This window comes from Callospermophilus lateralis, chromosome 15 (assembly GCF_048772815.1).
Source record: "Callospermophilus lateralis isolate mCalLat2 chromosome 15, mCalLat2.hap1, whole genome shotgun sequence".
NCBI classification, from domain to species: Eukaryota; Metazoa; Chordata; class Mammalia; order Rodentia; family Sciuridae; genus Callospermophilus; species Callospermophilus lateralis.
The window spans coordinates 40,252,893-40,274,689 of NC_135319.1; the positions used below are offsets into that span (position 1 = coordinate 40,252,893).

The window sequence follows — 21,797 nt, forward strand, 5'->3', positions numbered from 1 at the left end:
TCTCAGTCTGTTTAGGTTTATAACTCAATCACATTAAGTTTTAAATCTCCTTTTCAGATTTTTCTCCTGTACCCCCTCCCCAAGGATGCATCTAAGCCCTGTAGCTGCCAACCTAGGACATTTGGAAATCATCCATCTACATGTCTATTTGGATCTGTCTTGACTCTTCACTGGCCTTCTACTCCTGATAATCTTCTTACAGCTGGTCTTCAGCACAGGTCAGTAGTCACTAAAAGGCACTGTCAGGTCTGTGGTTCTTTCAATTCCCACCACCTCCTGTGATGCTGGTGATCCCTGAGATCAGCTGCACCTTGCTGCAACCAGTTCCCTCTGCTCCATTTTATCTTCTCCATGTGATCAAGCTTCCTGAACCCTTCTCTCCCTAACTTCATGCATTAATTTCTGATCCCAAGGAAATGTTTCATATTCCCTTATAAACTATCCCAGAACTGAAAAGAAAGTCTCAGCCAACAACATAACAGAAATTGTTCACTCTTCCCTAAGACTCCTAGATACTTTTTTATTACCAGAAGTTCATTGAGGACCTAGGATTCACTGGCCATCTCAGATATCCCAAAGTTCAATGCCACAAATTCTACCATGTCTCCCACCCTGTTTAGAATTGGGGAGTGGTGGCATAGAGTAATAAAAGACCAGCAAAAAACAAACCATGTCTAAGCTTGTTCTAATCCCATCCAACTCTCTACCTTCTCTCCAATTTGGAGGGGATTTCCTAGAGTGGCAGGGAAGAGAAGGGAAGACTTGTCTCTCCTTGCACAATATTAAGAATTTGCTTTTAAAAAAATATATATATATAAACCGGATTTTAAACTTTCCTCCAGTGTGAGTGGCCCAGTGTGGGAGAAAGCTTTTTTTAAAAGAAGATGCTAAGTATCTCATAGTAAAACTCTGCCACACGACCTTGCATTTTGCTTGAAGAAAAGTACCTCAGATTTCATATTACCCTGAAATCTAACTTTACCATATCAATCTTCCTTCTTAATAATCCTTTATATCCATGTATAAAGAACATAGTTTTTATCTTGTTGCATGACAGAGTCATGTGTGCCTTTTTATTTTCAGCAGACTGGCCTCACACAGAGATGGGAATTTTATTCATGAATATATTGCACATGTTAGTGCTTAGGAAGAGAGGCTTAAAAATAATAAAGTACTTTCTGCCTTTACTGAAACCAAGTTACTAGTTTTTTCATTATGTAATATATTATCTCATTTTTAATGCATTTCCATTTTTAAAAAAATCCAAAATTCCCAAATTATAGCAGAGTAATTTTGAGTTTCATTTTCAACAGGAAGTTTCACTCTGTTGTTTACTCAAGCCCTGGAGTAAATAGCCGATTTATAGAGTATGATGAAAGATTATATTTGCATAGATTACTAGATATAAAATGAGTTATGGTTTGTAAAGCATGGTTTCCCTTTATGAATAAAATTTTAATTGCTTATAATATGGTATAATGAAATGAATTCTTAGCAATGTCCTAATTCCATCAATTTTAGAGCAAGTTCACAATGAGGTGTAGCAAGTAAGAAATGCTAATCAAATTTTTCATTAACAATCATCAACTATACATTACTTCTGGTGTCCATAACTCCTCTAATATGTGCTTGTATTTTCAGAGAAATCTTAGGTGATATGCACTTCACCTTCTACAAGCTATATATTAACTACATTTTTATTATTCTGAAGTGTTATTACCCTTCATTTTAGTAGTCTTCAAAATAAGTTTTTAATGCCAAATTTCATAAATAATAATGTTAATAGCATCATCTACTTATCCTAAGAATACAATTATCCACACTCTTCAGTATCACCACGAAGTATTTCTGGCTACTGTAAGAGCTTAATGTATGTTTTTACACACAATACAGATGTATATTTTTATGAGAGTGGAAAAAAAGTCAAGTTAGAACTTGCTATCCATTTTTTTTCTCAACAAATGCACACTACTGCCTACCAGAAATTTTCTTTTTTTTTAACATGACACTGTATCATACACCCAGGACTTGCTACTTCAACTCAGAGAAATGATTCCTTTATCCTGAAGTATGAACCTTCAACTTGGACTAAAGAACTGACAAAAGAACTCTAAAACTTGGAGATTTACTTGAATGATTTCCTACATTTTATTCATCAAAATTCTCATGTGAGCATCCTTGAAATTGTTGAATGTATTGTTAACTATTCTCAATGACTCTCATATTAAAGTTGAGAAAAATGTCCAAAACCAATTACATTGAATTTTACAAATATAAATTTAGGTTGAAGACATAAATTGACAGTTACCATCAATAACATATGTGGGGGTTCATTTCATTCTGTACAAACAGAAATAGGAATAAGAACTTCTGTAACTCCCAATGTTTGAATGGAAAATTTAACACCACAAAGATAAGTACCAATAACAAACTCAAAGGGAGGAAATACAGTAGACCCCCTTTATCCAGGAGGAATATGTTCCAAGACCCCCAGTGAATGCCTGAAACCTTGGATAGTACCAAACTCTATAATTTAATGCTTTTCCATTTTAACTAAGCCCTGATCATGCATGGTGGCCATAAATTTTGCAGTTTGAAGTGCAAAAGTAAACTAGCACAAATTTCTTTTTCATTCTTCCTAATTTTATAGATTAAGTCTTACTATAGCTCTTAGCAATCTCAGCATATGACTTTTTTTCTCCAAAATAGAGAATTTTCATCTTTTAACTTAAAGTATATCACTTTACAGCTTCTCTTTGGCATATTTGGAGTGCAATAAAGTGGAATCACTACTTTTGTGTTGGGGGCCATTATTAAGTAAAATAAGGGTTACTTAAAACCAAGTACTGCAATGCTATGACCGTCAATCTGAAAACCTAGACAACTACCTACTAAGTGACTAGCAGGCTGGTAGAGCACACAGCTGAACAAAGGAATGAGTCATGTCTTGGACAGAACAAAGCAGGATGATGTGAGATTTCATCATGCTACTCATAATGTTGTGCAATTTAAGACTTGATAATTATTTATTTCTGGAATTTTCCATTTAATATTTTCAGGCAGTGTTGATCACGGGTAACTAAAACCTTGGAAAATGAAACCACACAAGAGGGGACTACTATACTGTGATTTCTTCATTAAGTAAATAGGTTAAAACAAAATGTGCAACTTAAATTTTAAAGTACAAATAACCCTCAAAATAATCTAAACAGTTCCATCCCATAATCTAAAAACTTCCTATCAAAAATCAGCACCACACTTTGAAAATCAGCCACAGGTCAGCTGTTGATGCTGTATGGATGCAGCCACAGATCATTACCTACTTAATTGTGTATATATCTAATAAGCTCATACAGCTTTTTTGGAATAAAGGTTTTATAATAGAGTAGATGATAAATACTGAACTATGATGTTACCAGATGCTATAATATAGAGAATATTAGCATGCATTAATACTGCCTGCTACAGTCAAAAATATTTTTAGATTAGGTTCATAACAATACAGTTTAAAAAGAAAAATGAAATGTACATTAGAGGTTAATATCATGGCTTCCTTCTAAAATTCTACAAGTGATGCTAAAAAAGTTAACTAACTGTAGTCAATGAATACACATATCAGTTGACCATAGGAAAAAAGAAAAGCTATTTATGCTATAAAAATTCCAAAATATCCAATTGAATTTGTAATGCTGACTCTGCAAAATATTACTTAGATGAACTTACATATTTTGGTTGTTTGAAACAAAAATATACGAACGTTGGGCTGGGGCTGGGGCTCAGTGGTGAGTGCTCGTCTGGCATGTGTGAGGCCCTGGATTCAATCCTCAGCACCAAATAAAAAATAAATAAATAAACAAAATAAAGGTATTGTGTCCAAATACAACTAAAAAATAAATATTAAAAATATATATATACACACACGAAAGTAAAACTATACACACACGATACCTTTAAAATCACTGAACAAAATGGAGAGCAAACCAGCAATACCACTCCATCTTCTCATGATATTTGCCTTCACTAGATGTACTTCAGCATAAGTATTTCTACTGTTCTCCCATTTGGAGCATGAGATATAATATAAAAGCTGATTAGCTTCCTCCTAGCTAGCAAACTGAAAAATGCCCAAATATAGTATTTTAAGAGCAAAACCGAGTATAGCTTTAAAAAATAAAGGAACAAACTGAACTTCTTATTACATATTAAATTAGCCCTCAGGCAATTAAGCCCTAACCAACAAACAGCATAACATATACAGAAGGCTGTATGAGTGTTCTGCTCCAGTGTTAGAACTATTAGCCTCATCTAAGTAGCCTCAAAACTTTCTTTGAATTTTAGCCAGTAGCACCCCAGGCACTCTCCCAGCGCTAGTAGTAACACAGAAAGCTGTAGCACTAGCAGAAATATTTTCACTTGTAACAATCCTTGTGATGTTTTCTAATTATGCACACAAATAGAGATGTACATCCTGAATACATGACTTTACTATAACTATGTTTGGGATTATACATTTCATTATATAGTAAATATGTGACTAAGCTTGATTTTCTGGAACAAACACTGCTGAGTCAATACCAGATATCCCCATGATCAAGTTTGGCCAAGTCACAATAGACACTTCAGGTTAATAAACTACATTCTTACTTTTCTTTGGCATCATAAGCCTTAGACTCAGTAGTTTTCACATTTGATCCATTCTATTTTACTTGTGACAAGGCAATATGCAAATAACAATTTCTACAACTGCTAAAATATGTGATATACAAGAACATTATATGAATAGAAATCCTTCACATGAAAAAGAAAATTCAAAATAAACTATAATTAAAAGGATAAAAGTGAAAAATCTTCAGCTACATTGAAAAAAAATGGGGACTGCGAGAAGAAGGCAGAACAAGGAAGTCCTGTTTCTGGCTACTCTGAGGCATGAAATCCAGAAAGCAGACATGCAACTGCTCTACGAGGTCTCATCTAGAGAGAATACAACATCCCAGAGAGTGTGAAAAGACCCCTATACAGTGGATTTTCATGGAAATCACCAGCACTGAGACACCTATGCAGAAATCTGAGCCTCTGGGCTCAAGTAAGTCTCCAGGCTCTGGACCCAAAGCCCGCAGTTCCAGCTCATGCATGACAAGCAGCTTAGCAGAACCACCTACCAGCATCTCTGCAGAACTCCAGACTGCGCTCTGCTCCCATGTAGATAACTAGCCTGCTACCTATCCAGAGCAGTTTCCCCCACATCACCAGCCACCCTGGCACTGGAAGCAGACTAACTCCATCTTGGAAAACCTTCCTCACCATTTTTTGGTGGGCGTCGCTATCAGGGATCGGATCGCCATTTGAGCAGAAGAGATCTTAGAATCCTAAAAGTGTACTACAAATCTATAGGGTAAAAACAATAACACACCAGATCCACAGAGCTGGTAAGGAAGACACATGAGCAACATGAAAAGACAAAGGAAGAAAGTACCACAAACAAATCAAGACAACACATCATTAGACGCATTGGCAGCTATAGCAGAAAAAATGAAAAAGAAAGATATCAGGATATACATGGTTAAAATGTTTTGGGAACTCAAAGAAGACATAATACAACAAATATAGGCAGTGAAAGATCACTTCAACAATGAGCTATATAAACAAATCCAAGAAGCAAAAGAACACCTCAATAGGGAGATAGAGGTTCTAAAAAAAAAAAACAGAAATCCTTGAAATGAAAGAAATAATAAACCAAATAAAAACTCAAATGAAAGCATCACCAACAGAGTAGACCACTTAGAAGATAGGACATCAGACAATGAAGATCAAATAAATCATCTTGAAAAGAACATAGACCACACAGAGAAAATGATAAGAAATCACGAGCCTAACATCCAAGAAATATGGGATAGCATAAAAAGACCAAATTTAAGAGTTATTGGGATAGAGGAAGACACAGAGGTCCAAACCAAAGGAATGAACAATCTATTCAATGAAATGATATTAGAAAACTTTCCAAACATGAAGAATGAATTGGAAATCCAAATTCAAGAAGCCTACAGGATGCCAAATGTACAAAATCACAACAGATCCAAACCAAGCACATTATAATTAAAATGCCTAATATACAGAATAAGGAGAGAATTTTAAAAGCCACAAGAGAAAGGAATCATATTACATATAAGGGAAACCAATTAGGATAATGGCAGACTTTTCAACACATACCCTGAAAGCTAGAAGATCCTGGCAAAACATATATCAAGCTCTGAAAGACAATGGGTACCAACCAAGAATAGTGTATCCACCAAAATTAAGTTTTAATTTGAAAATGAGATAAAAACTTTCCACAATAAACCAAAGAATTTATAGCTAGAAAACTGGCACTACAAAACATCCTTGGCAAAATATTTCATGAAGAGGGAATGAAAAACAGCAATGAAAATCAGAAGAGGGAGGTAGAACACTAAAGTAAAAACTAATCAAAGAGAAAAACCAATTCAAATTAAATAACAAAAATAAACAAATATGGCTGAAAATACAAAGTATGTCCCAACATTAACCCTAAATGTTAATGGCTTAAACTCACTAATCATAAGACATAGGTTAGCAGATTGGATTTTTAAAATGACCCAATAATACGCTGCCTCCATATTGTTGGGTCATTTTTAAATGACTCATCTGATAGGAAAAGACACACACTGAAGATGAAAGGTTGGGAAAAATCATACCACTCACATGGACTGCGGAAGCAAGCCAGGGTTTTTATACTCATATCAAATAAAGTAGACTTCAAGCCAAGGTTAATCAAAAAGGATAAAGATGGAAATGACATAATGCTCAAGAGAACCATACACCAATAAGATAAAACAATCATAAATATATATGCCCCAAACAATGGTGCAGCTATGTTCATCAAACAAACTCTTTTCAAATTTAAGAGTAAAATTGACCACAACTCAATAATCTTGGGTGACCTTAACACACCTCTCTCACCACTGGATAGCTCTTCCAAACAAAAGTTGAATAAAGAAACTGCAGAACTCAATAACACAAGCAATAACTTAGACTTAACTGACATATATAGAATATTTCAACCTGCATCAAGCAGATATACTTTCTTCTCACCAGCACATGGATCCCTCTCTAAAATAGGCCATATACCACGCCACAAAGCAACTCTTTTTGGGGATCTCAAAGAAGACATAATACAAAAGAGTAGAAATACTACCATGCATTTTATCAGATCATAATGGAATAAAATTTGAAATCAACGATGAAATAAAAAAAATAAAAATTTCTCCATCACCTGGAGGCTAAACAATATGCTACTGAATGAACAATGGGTCACAGAAGACATCAAGGAAGAGATTAAAAAGTTCTTAGAGGTACATGAGAACATAGACTCACATATCGAAATCTCTGGGACACTATGAAAGCAGTACTAAGAGGAAAATTCATTGCATGTAGTTCATTCCTTAAAAGAAGAAAAAGTCAACAAATAAATGACCTCACACTACATCTCAAAGCCCTAGAAAAAGAAGAACAAACCAGCAGCAAAAGCAGAAGTCAAGATTAAAATTAGAGGTGAAATCAATGAAATCGAAACAAAAGAAACAATTGAAAATATTGAAAAGACTAAAAGTTGGTTCTTTGAAAAAAAAAAAAAGTAAAATTGACAGACCCTTAGCCACGCTAAAGAAGAGGAGAGACAGAAAGCAAATTACCAGCATACATAATGAAAAAGGTAATATCACAACAGACAACTACAGAAATACAGAGGATAATTAGAAATTATTTTGAAATCTTATACTCCAATAAATAGAAGGCATTGAAGGCATCAACAAATTTCTTAAGTCATACAATTTGCCCAGACTGAGTCAGGAAGATATACACAATTTAAACAGACAGATATCAAGTGAGGAAATAGAAAACACCATAAGAAGCTTACCAACCAAGAAAAGCCCAGGAATATATGGATCACAGCCGAGTTTTACAAGACCTTTAAAGAAGAAATACTACCAATACTCTTTAATGTATTTCAGGAAATAGAAAAAGAGGCAGTAATTCCGAACTCATTCTATGAGGCCAATATCACCCTGATCCCAAAACCAGGCAAAGACACTTCAAAGAAAGAAAACTTCAGACCAATATCTCTAATGAACATAGATGCAAAAATTCTCAATAAAATTCTAGCAAATTGAATACAAAAACATATCAAAAAGATTCTGCACCATGATCAAATGGGATTAATCCAAGGGATGCAAGCTTGGCTCAACATACGGAAATCAATAAATGTAATTTATCACATCAATAGACTTAAAGATAAGAATCATATGATCATCTCAATAGATGCAGAAAAGGCATTTGTCAAAATACAGCACCCCTTTATGTTCAAAACACTAGAAAAACTAGGGATAAAAAGGATATATCTCAACATCATAAATGCTATCTATACTAAGCCACAGGCTAACATTATTCTAAATGGAGAAAAATTAAAGGGATTCCCTCTAAAAACTGGAACAAGACAAGGATGCCCTCTTTCACAACTTCTACTCAACATAGTTCTTGAAACACTGGCCAGAGCAATTAGACAGAAGAAAGAAATCAAAGGGATATGTATAGTAAAAGAAGAACTTAAATTAGCACAATTTGCTGATGATATGATTCTATACCTAGAAGACCCAAAATATTCCTCCAGAAAACTTCTAGAACTAGTAAATGAATTCAGCAAAGTAGCAGGATATAAAATCAATACTCATAAATCAAAGGCATTTCTGTACATCAGTGACAAATCCTCTGAGAAGGAAATGAGGAAAACAACCCCATTCACAATAACCTCAAAAAAAATAAGATACTTGGAAATCAACTTAAGGAAAGAGGTGAAAGATCTATTCAATGAAAACTATATAACCCTAAGGAGAGAAATAAAGGAAGACCTTAGAAGATAGAAAGATCTACCTTGCTTTTGGATAGCAGAATTAATATTATCAAAATGAACATACTACCAAAATCATTATAAAGATTTAAAGCAATTCTGATCAAAATCCCAATGGCATTCCTCATAGAAATAGAAAAAGCAATCATGAAATTCATCTGGAAAAATAAGAGACCAGAATAGCTAAAGCAATCCTTAGCAGGAAGAGCAAAACAGGTAGCATCGCTATACCAGACCTTAAACTATACTACAGAGCAATAGTAACAATTGGCACCAAAACAGACTGGTAGATAAATGGTATAGAATAGAGAATACAGAGACTAATCCACAAAATTACAATTATCTTATGTTAGACAAAGGTGCAAAAACATGCACTAGAGAAAAGAGAACCTCTTTAACAAATGGTGCTGTGAAAACTGGAAATCCATATGCAACAAAATGAAATTAAACCCCTATTTCTCATCTTGCACAAAACTTAACTCAAAATGGATCAAGGACCTAGGAACTAAACTAGAGACTCTGTGTCTAATAAAAGAAAAAGTAGACCCTAATCTTCATCATGTGGGATTAAGCCCCAACTTCCTTAATAAAACTCCTATAGTGCAAGAATTAAAACCAAGAATCAATAAATGGGATGGAATCAAACTAAAAAGTTTCTTTTCAGCAAAAGAAACAATCTGTGAAGTGAACAGATAGCCTACATCCTGAGAGCAAATTTTTGCTCCTCAAAAATCAGATAGAGCTAATCGCTGAGGTATATAAAGAACTCAAAAAGCTAAACACCAAAAAAACAAATAGCCCAATCAACAAATGGGCCAAGGACCTGAACAGACACTTCTCAGAAGAAGATATACACTCAGTCAACAAATACATGAAAAAATGTTCATCATCTCTAGCAATCAGAGAAATGCAAATCAAAACTACTCTAAGATATCATCTCACTCCAGTCAGAGTGGCAGCTATCATGAAAACAAACAACAATAAGTGTTGGCGGGGATGTGGTGGGAAAGGAACACTCATACATTGCTAGTGGGACTACAAATTGGTACAGTCAATATGGAAAGCAGTACGGAGATTCCTTGGAAAGCTGGGAATGGAACCACCATATGCCCCAACTATCCCTCTCCTCAGACTATCCCAAAAGACTTAAAAACAGCATACTACAGGGACACAGCCAATGTTTATAGCAACACAATTCACAATAGCTAAACTGTGGCGCCAACATAGATGCCCTTCAGTGGATGAATAGATTTAAAAACATGTGGCATATATATACAATGGAATATTACTCAGCAATAGAAGAGAATAAAATCATGACATTTGCAGGTAAATGGATGGCGTTGGAGAAGATAATGCTAAGTGAAGTTAGCCAATCCCAATAAAACAAATGCCAAATGTTTTCTCTGATATAAGGAGGCTGACTCATAGTGGGTTAGGGAGGGGGGAGCAAGGAGGAATAGATGAATTCTAGATAGGGAAGAGGGGTGGGAAGGGAAGGGAGGAGGCAGGGAATTAGCAAGGATGGAGGAATGTGATGGACATCATTATCCAAAGTACATGTATGATGACACAAATTGGGTCTCAACCTACTTCATATACAGAGATATGAAAAATCGGGGTATATATGTGTAATAAGAATTGTAATGCAAAAAAAACCAAAGTATATGTATAAAGACATGAATTGGTATGAACATACTTTATATACAAAGATATAAAAAATTGTGCTCTGTATGTGTAATAAGAATTGTAATGCATTCCGCTGTCATGTATTTTTTAAAAAATCAATTAAATAAAAAAGAAAAAAATGAATATTTAAATAAATAAAACCAGAAATGAATGAGGAGACAACAGAACTGATACAATCAAAAGATATCATAACACTGTAATGAAAGGTTAGTTATATGCCAATAAATTGGACAATCTAGAATAGATGGTAAAATTCCTAGATATATACAACTTACCAAGATTTAATAATGCAAAAACAGAAAATCTGATGAGACCAATAAGTAAGAAGATAGAATCAATAATAAAAAGTCTCCCATCAAAGAGCCTAGGATCTGATGGCTTCACTGCTGAATTCTAAAAAAAAAAAAAAAAAAAAAAAATCAAAGAACTAATACAAATCCTTCTCAAAACTCTTCCAAAATATTAAAGAGGAGGGGGCTACTTCCAATTTCATTTCACAAAGTCAGCATTACCCTGATACCAAAGCCAGAAGAGAACATACACACACAAAAAATTATAGGACAATATCCTTGATAAACATAGATGTAACTCCTCAACAAAACACTAACAAATCCAATTCAACAGCACATTAAAAGATCATTTACCATGATCAAGTGGAATTCATCCCTGAGATAAAAGGATGTTTTAACATATATAAATCAATTGATAAGATATATCATATTAACAGAGTGACAGACAAAAATCATATGAATAGAGCTGGGGATGTGGCTCAAGCAGTAGCACACTCGCCTGGCAGGCATGTGGCCCGAGTTCGAACCTCAGCACCACATGCAAACAAAGATGTTGTGTCTGCAGAAAACTAAAAAATAAATATTAAAAAATTCTCTCTCTCTCTCTCTCTCTCTCTCTCTCTCTCTCTCTCTCTCTTTAAAAAAATCATATGAATACATTAATAGATGCAGAAAAATCATCTGACAAATTCAGCATCATTTTATGATTAAAAATTCTTAGTAAATTAGATACAGAAGGAATATATTTCAACACAATCAAAGTCATATAACAGAAACTCACAGCTAACATTTAACTCAGTGGTAAAAAAATTGAAAGCTTTCCCTCTAAGATCAGGAACAAGACAAGGATGTTCACTCTTGCCACTTCTATCAACTTTGTACTGGAAGTCCTACCTAGAGCAATTAGGTAAGAAAAGAAAGAAAAGTCATACAAATCAGAAAAGAAGAAATTAAATTGTCTGTGGAGATGACATGTTCTTATAGATGGAAAATGTTAATGATATTGCCAAAACACTGTTAAAACTAATATTTATGTCTAGTAAAATAGGACATAAAATTGACACAAAAATCAGTAGGATTACTATAAACTAACAATGAACTATCTTAAATAGAAACCAAAACCAGAAAGCAAGAAAATAATCTCATTTACAATAACTAAGAAAAAATAAAACATATAGGAATAAATGTGATTAATGTAATTAAGGAGGTAAAAGCTCTATACACTGAAAACTATCATCTCTGATTAAAGAAATTGAAGAAGACCCAAATAAATGAATAGATAATCCATGATCATGGATCAATAAAATCAATATTGTCAAAATGTCCACACTACCTAAAGGCAATCTATAGACTCAATGAAATACCTATTCCAATGGCAAAATTCCCAAAATGTCAGTGTCATTTTTCAAAGAAACAGAAAAAAAAACCCTAAAGCTCTCAAGGAACCAGAAAAGATTCCAAACAGGTTAAGGAATCTTGAGAATCTTGAACAAGAATAAAACTGGAGGCATCACACTTTCTGACTTCAAATTATATTATAAAGCTACAGTAAACAAAATAGCATGACACGGGCATGAAAAAACATACACACGAATCAAGGAACCACAACAGAAAACCCAGAAATGCACCCACATATGTATTATTAACTAATCTTCAACAAAGTTTCCAAGAATCTAGGAGGAAGAAAAGATGGTTTCCTCAATAAATGGGACTGAGAAAACTGGATGTCCACTGCCCACATGTTAAAAAAAAAAAAAGAAAGAAGCAAGAAAAGAATATAAAAGAAATTCTATTCTTATTTTGCATTATACAGAAAAATTACCTAAATGCATTCAAGGTTTAAATATGAGATCTGAAACCATAAAACTTCTATATGAAAACCAAGGGGAAAATCTCTATGACATTGCTACTGGCAAATATTTTTTTGATATGAAAATAGGCAACAAAAGTAAAAATAAATTGAGACTAAACCAAACCAAAAAGTTTCTGTATAGCAAACAACTAAATAAAAAGGCAACCCGTAGAATGGGAGAAAATATTTTTATACCATATTATCTGATGAGTTGATATTAAAAATATATGAGGAATTCATGTCAATATCAAAATAACCAAATAAGCCAGTCAAAAATGGGCAAAGAATCTAAACAGATGTTTTTCCAAGGAAGACATACACTTAGCTAAGAAGTATTCTAAAAAGGTACATCATCAATTATGAGGGAAATGGAAAAAAAAAACACACAAGACATTACCATACATCTGTAGGGATGGCTACTACCAAAAGTTCAAAAGATAAAAAAGGTTGGCAAGGGTGAGCAGAAAAGGAGATCCTTACACATGGTGGTAGAAATATAAGTTGATATAGTCATTATGAAAAACTGTATGTAAGTTTTTAAAAAAAAATAAAATAAGGGTTTGGGCATAGCTCAGTTGTAGAACACTTTCCTAGCATACAGGAAGCCCTGGGTTCAATCCCCAGCATTGAAAAAAAAAATTTTAAATAAACTACCATTTATCTAGCAATTCCCTTCTAGGTTTATATCCAAAGGAAATGAATCAGTATTTTGAAGTGATATCTACACTCCTTTGTTCACCATAACACTATTCACAATAGCCAAGACATGGAAACAGTTTAGAGTCTACTGAGAGACAAAAGGATTTTTAAAATATGGTATATTGGTACTCATTTCAGCAGCACATATGCTAAAATTTGAACCATACAAAGATTAGCATGGCCCCTGCACAAGGATGACATGAAAATTTGTGAAGCTTTCCATGTTTTTGAACTTACTGCTAAATAAATAAAGATAACAGCTGATTGATAAATAAAGTTATAAAACTATTAAAAAAAGAAAATAAGGTACATTGTATATATAATAGAATATCATTTGAAAGAATGAAATCTTGCCACTTGTAATAACATGAATGAACTTAGAAGACATTATACTAAGTTAGATAAGCCAGACATAGAATGAAAAATATTGCATGACTTCACTTATATGTGGAATCTAAAAATATAAAACTTATGAAACAGAGAGTAGAGCAGTATTTGCTAAGAGGTGTGGGAAATTGAAAATGCTGCTCAAGGATACAAACTTTCATTTATAAAATAAACAAGTTCTAGTTATATAGTGTATATATCTAGTGTATAGACTATAATTAATATAAAGTATTATATACTTGAAATAGGCTAAGAGTACAGATCTTACATATTGGTATCACAAAAATAATAGCTGTGCAGGTTAATGAATATTGTAATTAGCTTCATTTTAGTAATCATTTCAATGTGTAAACACACACACATATATATACACAAATATATCAAAATATCACATTAAACACATAGAATAAAATAATTTTATTTGTCAATTATACTTCAATAAAGATGAAAAATGAACAATAAAATTTGTGGTAAAAGACATTATAAGGGCTTGGATTATAGCTCAGTGATAGAGCATTTGCCTTGCACACATGAGGCCCTGAATTTGATCCTCAGCACCACATAAAATAAATAAATAAATATAAAGATATTTTTAAAAGATGTTATCATAAAAATTGTACTACAACTTGAATCTGGTTTTACCCTCAAGGATTCATGTATTGGAGGCCTGTTCCCAAGTGTGATGTGAGAGGTAATGGAACCTTTAAGACATCAGGCCTGGTAAGAGGTCCTTAGATCACTAGGACTCTGCCCTTGAAATTTACTATAAAACATATTAGAGAATATCACTTTCAGAATTAACTCTTTTGTAACTATAGTATTTCTTTTCAATACCAATCTTTATCAACAATCAGGGACTTAGGTATGTCAATATAAGACATGAACAAATAAGCACAATATTGATGCAAATGTTCCAGCTTTTAACCACCTCTGAAATTTCTATCAGCATTGTAAATTTTAAAACAACCTATAACAAAGCATTAACTATTTCAATAAACAATCCCCACTATAAGCTGCCCACAAGGCAACTATTATACAGTAAACAACTTTATAAAAATTAATCACTCTTTTCTGGTACAAGAAAACCAACTAGTATATGCTTGATTCAACAGCTTTCTACCCAAGTGCCACCAAGAAACTGAAGTCCAGAGACAACAGATGGAACAGGATAGCAAACCTGAAGACTAAAATATGTCTCTATAATGTTTTTACTTTACTAATTTAATACAAGACACCTACCTACTTGTAATGACTGTGAACTATTCAAAGTGGAAATCAAATATTGGAAGTAGAACAAATGTTTAATAATGCATCATTTTGATCATTCATTTTTAAATAAAGGATAAAGCTGTTACATAAAAATCCATAAGATTTCTTTCTTCAAACTTTAACTATAGAAAAAGCAATCATCTATAAGGATCTGCAGTTTATGAAGTAGTGAAAATGGTCTGATGGCTATTGCGATAAGAGGAAATGTAAATATTAATTTGGGGTCTGCTACTAACTCAGAATAACCTTAACTGATGTATCAAACCTTCTCTCTCTCTCTCTCTCTCTCTCTCTCTCTCTCTCTCTCTTCATATTACAAAACTGAAAAATAAATGCAACAGTCCTTTCCCCTCTTTTGGACAAACAACTCTGTATGAGCAAATAAAAATAGAATTGCATATATGGTGAATAGCATAAAACATGCCTGGGTTTATTTGAGCTTTGGTGTAGCACACTACTTTATAATTCAACAGTTTTAATACCTGTGCAATGAATTTTTAAATGATGTCTGAAATGCTTTGAAATATTCAGAAACAGATTTTAAAACAGCACAATCATTTTACTTGAGTAAATGAGAAACATAATACCATCTAAGACGTGAATACTTTAGCAGTCTTTGGTTCACTTACTCTTAAAAGGAATAATTGAATCAAAACTCTTTCAAGAGAGTTGGATTAATTACAGAGCAAGGAAGGGAAGGATCTTCTCCCAATTGAGCAATTAACATATTTCATCTACCACAGGCCACTGATGTGAATATACAGCTACAGAGCCATTGTTCTAGAAGCTTAGCATCTCCCCTTAGTGCTCATTCAGTCCAGCTTCCAATTACACTTCTCTTTAGATAGATTCTCTATTATCTCCAAATTATATGTTTCTTATTTTGAAAGGTCTTAAGTAAAATACATTTACAATCTACATTTTAATGTTAATGCCAATGGAAAGTTAGTTCTACCTTACATTGTCCTTTCAGATGAGCAACTCCCGGGGCAATATTCTTGCATATCCCCTTATCCTACCTGATGCATGACATTTTTCTTGCTATAAGACTTTACTTGGTAGAAGATTACTACTGAAATTTATCAATTTCTTCTTCTCTATATGCTATAATACATCAACATCAGGCCTAGTGCTATGCAGTTTTGTTTTGCTAAGCACTGTTTTCACAGGATTTCTACATAGTTGTTGTATCCTCAGAGTTCTTGAGTTCCAGGATAAGCTTAGGATTGTTTTCTATGTGTTCAGGCATTATCCACCTGGAGTTTTTTATTTGTTTTTTAATTTTAAATATTTAACTGACAAACGTTGAATATATTCAAGAAATATAAATTACTTGAAATTATATATACATTTATACAATATACATATCATATCACCATCCATGCTGAACATTAGATTCCCCAGAACTTAAATCATCTTATAATTGAAAATCTGTACCCTTTGACAAACGTCTCCTTACTTTCCTAACCCCCAACTCATTTTATTCTCTGCTTCTGTGAGTTTGACTTTTTTTTTTGCGGGGGGTGGGATTCTGAACATAAGTGTGATTATGCAATCTTTGTCTTTCTCTGTCTGACTTATATCTTTTTTGGCAGGGGGAGGGAGTTACCAGGGACACTCAGCCACTGAGCCACATCCCCACCCCTATTTTGTATTTTATTTTGAGACAGAGTCTCACTGAGTTGCTTAGTGCCTCACTGTTGCTGAAGCTGGCTTTGAGCTCATAATTCTCCTGTCTCAGCCTCCTCAGCTACTGGGATTGCAGGTATGTGCCACCACACTCTGGCTGTCTGGCTTATTTCACTTAATACAATGTTCTCTAGATTCATCCATATTATCACAAATGGATGTATTCCCTTCTTTTCTGAGGCTTACTAAACATATTCTATTATATATAAAATATATTATAATATATGCATAATATAATTTTTATCTATTCATCAAAAAACAATTTGTTTCCATATCTTAGCTATCGTGAATAGTGCTACAATTAATATCGGAGTACAGTTATCTCTTCAAGATACTGATTTCATTTCCTTTGGATATACGCCCAGAAGTGGGATTGCTAGATCATATGGTAATTCTATTATTAATTTTTTGAGGAACTTTCATACTGTTTTCCATATTGACTATACCAATTTACATTACCACCAACAGTGTAAAAAGATACCCTTTTCTCCCTATCATCACCAACTCTTGTCTCTTCTTTCACACCTGCTAAGATGCCTATTGTTAAAAATACAAAACGAAAGAAGCAAAATTTTTCAATTGAAGGATATAGACCTGCACTCATTTTCACTAAATAAGTTGCAGATAATTTATTTCTACTTTTCTTCATTGATAAGGCTTTATTTTAAATTCAATTCCTATTCTACAAGGTATTATAGACACTTCTGGTCTTGGAATTATCCAAGGGGCAACTCCTATCCAGTCTAGTAAAAGAAAAAAAAAAACAGTTGTTCTTTCCTAAACATCATCACTAAAGTAAGGATCAAATTGTTCTGAACAATACCATCTGGAAGAACAAAGGAAGTCTAGATACATAGGATGTAATTATTACAAGTTGGACTTTGGCAAAAATATTGGGTCTAAGACCCTATTTCCCCCACGGATTGCCATGGCACAAGAATGTGGGCCTTTCATTTCACTGTCCATCAAGAGAGGTCTTTGTAGACACTTATTAGAACCAAATGTTGCGATTTCCTTCTTGAGACATATCATTTTTTCTAGAACAGATCACCAACTACTAGACTACAGATATTCAAAAACACTTAGTCCTATATGTGCAGAACAGCACTGAACCTTATGTGTAGTACAAACTTATATAAAAGAGAGAAAATATCCTTATAGAAATTATACACTATTTAGGAAAAAGGCTTTTGAGAATAACTCAAAACAACATTATGATAGCTCCCACATTAGGTGCTTTGCCAAGTTCTTTGTACACTTTAAAGGACTTACTTTATACTTTGTATATAATCTTTTTTCAGAACATGCTATAAATTAGGAGTTATCTTCTTTGTGTTTTATATGTAGAAACTTGGTGCCCAAGGGAGTACAAACAGTACAACTAGCTTTGGCTAACCATGAAGCCCACATTCTAACTTTTACACTACATGTATTCTCAGTGAGTATATCATCAATCAGATGCTAAACTGTTAAAAACTGTAAGACACAGATAAAAGCTAAAAGTGGATTAAAAAAAAAAAGAATGAAGAGTTTACATATTGGCTAGAGGTCACAGGGTGTGGGGTCAGGAAGGAGAAAGACTTCAGTTTAACTTTGAAGGAAAATTAGTAGTTAAATAAACAAATAGAAAGAGACTGTGTACTCTTAATACCAAGTTATATAAATGTTATACAAAGGTCAGAAGGCAAGAACAATAGTCCATGATCAGGGAGAGAAGAATTGGCAATATATGATATGTTTGAAAATGGGTGTGTACCTGAAGCACAGTATTTTAATTTTCAAACAATGTTTTAAATTTGCTTCAGTCTATATCATGTTCAACTCAATATGTCAACTTTAATTTATATCAAAGAACTTTAGAAGCCTCTGGAAATGGGATGTGTTTTATAATATTATTATAAGTATTAAGGGTAGAAGAAGAGAGGAAGAATTAAATTAGAGTCTAGATTATCAAATCTTATTTTATTTTACTCTACAGAATGAAAGCCCCCAAGAAAACATTTTGATTTATAACTTCTCAAATTAATACATAGGTCTGGAATCTCTATAATAGCTGGAGATTACTATTTTCATTCCTTTGTAGCACCAAGCAGGAGGATAAAAACCAAACAGTCAAAGCAGATAAACTCCAAGATTGTATCTCCAAGTAGTGAGAATTGAAAGAGCTTCAAGATTTTCATGTTAATTCTGCTTTGTCATTCATTTCTTTCAGGCTAACTAGTCTCTGGACACCCACTCCCTCATCTATCACAGCCTCTTCTCTCACTTTTTCCAACCAAAGCTATTTTGAACATTAGTCTTTTTTAAAGGAGGAAACTATAGAGATGCTTGTGCCCTGACCCAAGGACTAGCTTAAGTTCATGCTTAAACAAGAAAAACAGTAACTTAAAAAAAAAAAAAAAAAAGCTTAATGAAGCAAAGTACTCCAGGGATCTATCTGGTGCTGGGAAAGAAATTATTCAAAAAGAAGTTGAGTTATATAGCTCAGAAGTAGAGTGTCTGCCTCACATACATGAGCCCTGGGTTCAATCCCCAGCACTGAAAAAAAAAAAAACATATATATATATTTACACACACACATACATACAAATATATAATTACACAAAACTGTATATACATAATTATATACAAATTATATATGAAATATATATAATTCAGAGCTAAGATAACATTGGCATTTTCTGTTTCTTGGAAGAAGTAAATAGATAAATTAAATATGTTAGAAGAAAACCTAAAATAAAACAATGCAGAGAGCACTCTGTTAGCCTTTGGCATACAGAAAGCTCAGAGCTAATGCCCTTCTAAATTTTAAAAGTGAAACAAATACATTGGTTGTAGTTGCCTATGATCTGAGGATAAAATTTTGGCTGCTTCTTCATTCATAGGAATACAACCACCAATAATATTTATTATTTGCCATGAGTCAGACATGTGAGCCTAGAGAGGATACAGCACTGAAGATCATGAAACTAACAAGTCTCTGTCCTTAAACAGCTTACATTCTGCTACAACAAAGAATGATAAATATGATCTGACTAGAAATGACCCATGACTAATTCATAGTACAAAGAATCTGCCATATAACAAAGAAACTTTCTTGTTGAATTAGCAATTTTACAGAGACCTGTATCTTTTCCAGTAGGAGAAAAACAATTTCTACTATGTGTTTAATAGGTTTTTGAAGTTTTAAAAGAATTGGTCGGGAGAGAAAAGACAAATTCCAATAAGTCAAAGAACAGTTGATGTTCTGACTCTTTGAACACTGCACATCTAGGATAGATGACACTCCAGGTTTGAATTGGCTTCATGCCTTATTATCCCAACAACAATAAGAGTTATTTAACTCTATCAATACTTTGCTCATCTGTAAACTGGTTCTAATAAAACTAATCCCATTATATCATTGTAAATATTTAGTAAATTAATATTTTAGTCCTATTATGTGACATATAGTTGTCATTTAATTAAAAAGCATATAAGATTTATATATACATGTATAAACACTACACATGTCCCTATTTCCTCATGCACGTGCAGTTTACTTATGTACCCTCAATGCCATTCAGCAAGAGTTCTACTCTTCTGCCCTTGAAATATTCACCTTTTTCCAAATTCACAATTAGCTAATGTAAAAATCTAATCACTAAAAATGTGTTAAAGAGAAAGGATAAAGAAGAGGACAGTAACTATTGCCTGCCAACTTAAATACCCCTTGGTGGTAAAATATGATCTTGGATACAAAACTGTATTAAAAATTGCATAGGCCAGAGTAGTGACTCACAGAGTGAATTTTAAGCAGCAGCATCTGGGAACTTACTGTAGTAGCTCTCAGTAACTGTGACTACTTCTGCTATGCATGGTAATACATGGACCAGCATTGATTTCTTCAAAAAAAATATAATGAATTAGTATTGTATCATTTTTCATATAAATTAAAGTATGTGTAGAGATTATTCATTTACCCTGGAACATTCTGTAATATATATATATATATATATATATATATATATATATATATATATATATATATATATATATATATATATCTCACCTAGGAAATGATGAAAAAAAGGTTAAATGTCCACATAACCTCTAAGATAGAGCAAAAACCTAACACACAATTCTTTTCTCAGGCTAATATTTCTAAACCATATCATGTTTAATTAATAAGGTTTAACAAAATATAGGAAGTCCTGCTTTGAAAACCCCAATTGAAACACTCTAACACTTGTGAATTAGACAACGGCAAGAATGTCACACCCTTTACCACACTAACAGAAAATATTCTTAAGTGAAAGATTCAGTGGCTGACCATGCAAGTCAGTTATATAGTCATTTTTCTAGATGCCATCTATCACTGAGCACATTCCCAAATTTCATGCAACCTAATTTAAACTTCTCACTGTCTGTCCTGATCAGAATAAACATTTGACCAAAGAAAAACCTTGACAATCCTGACACCTAGTGGCTGTAAAGAAACTCAAGAAGATCTAGATGGGAAGAATGGTTATCTACTGTGACAATACCTCCAAAACCCACAAAAAGTAATCATTGTGAATATTAATTTTATAAAACATCAACTCTCAAAGAAACCTTGTAGTTTATTTTTGTTTTGGATTTGTCTTAAGATCTATACAGGAGGCAAAAAAATGTGTTCATTAATTATGTTAAGTATATTTTCCTTTAACCTTCCACATTTGTAAATGTTAACTCATATTCAGAAATTAAAAAAGAAAACTAAAAATCAACTCATGTTTTGGCAGATTTATGACATTTTTACTTAGTTCTTTATGTATACGCACAGCCTTTTCCTGGTCTTTGAGTGATTTTCCTTTTCAGGTATGCCATGGCAATTATAAAAGCCATCTGACCAAGCGAACTGAGGCATCAGTCAAAGGGTAGCTAGACTTTCACAAACCAGCAGGAATTTTCTTTAAAAGAGGTACAAGAACACATGTGGAAATCCCTATCGTACACATCTAAAAATAAGGACCACACTGAACACTGC

At 33.3% G+C, this 21,797-nt stretch overlaps 1 protein-coding gene and 1 non-coding gene across 2 annotated transcripts in view; one reads left to right on the plus strand and one right to left on the minus strand.

Moving 5' to 3' along the window:
* Ctnna3 (catenin alpha 3) overlaps positions 1-21,797 on the minus strand; it is a 1,643,966-nt gene that overhangs the window by 1,496,578 nt on the left and 125,591 nt on the right. The gene's annotated exons all lie outside the window — the stretch shown is intronic.
* On the plus strand, positions 13,570-13,673 carry LOC143381688 (U6 spliceosomal RNA). The gene has a single exon (XR_013088861.1). It is a non-coding gene; the product is annotated as a U6 spliceosomal RNA (small nuclear RNA).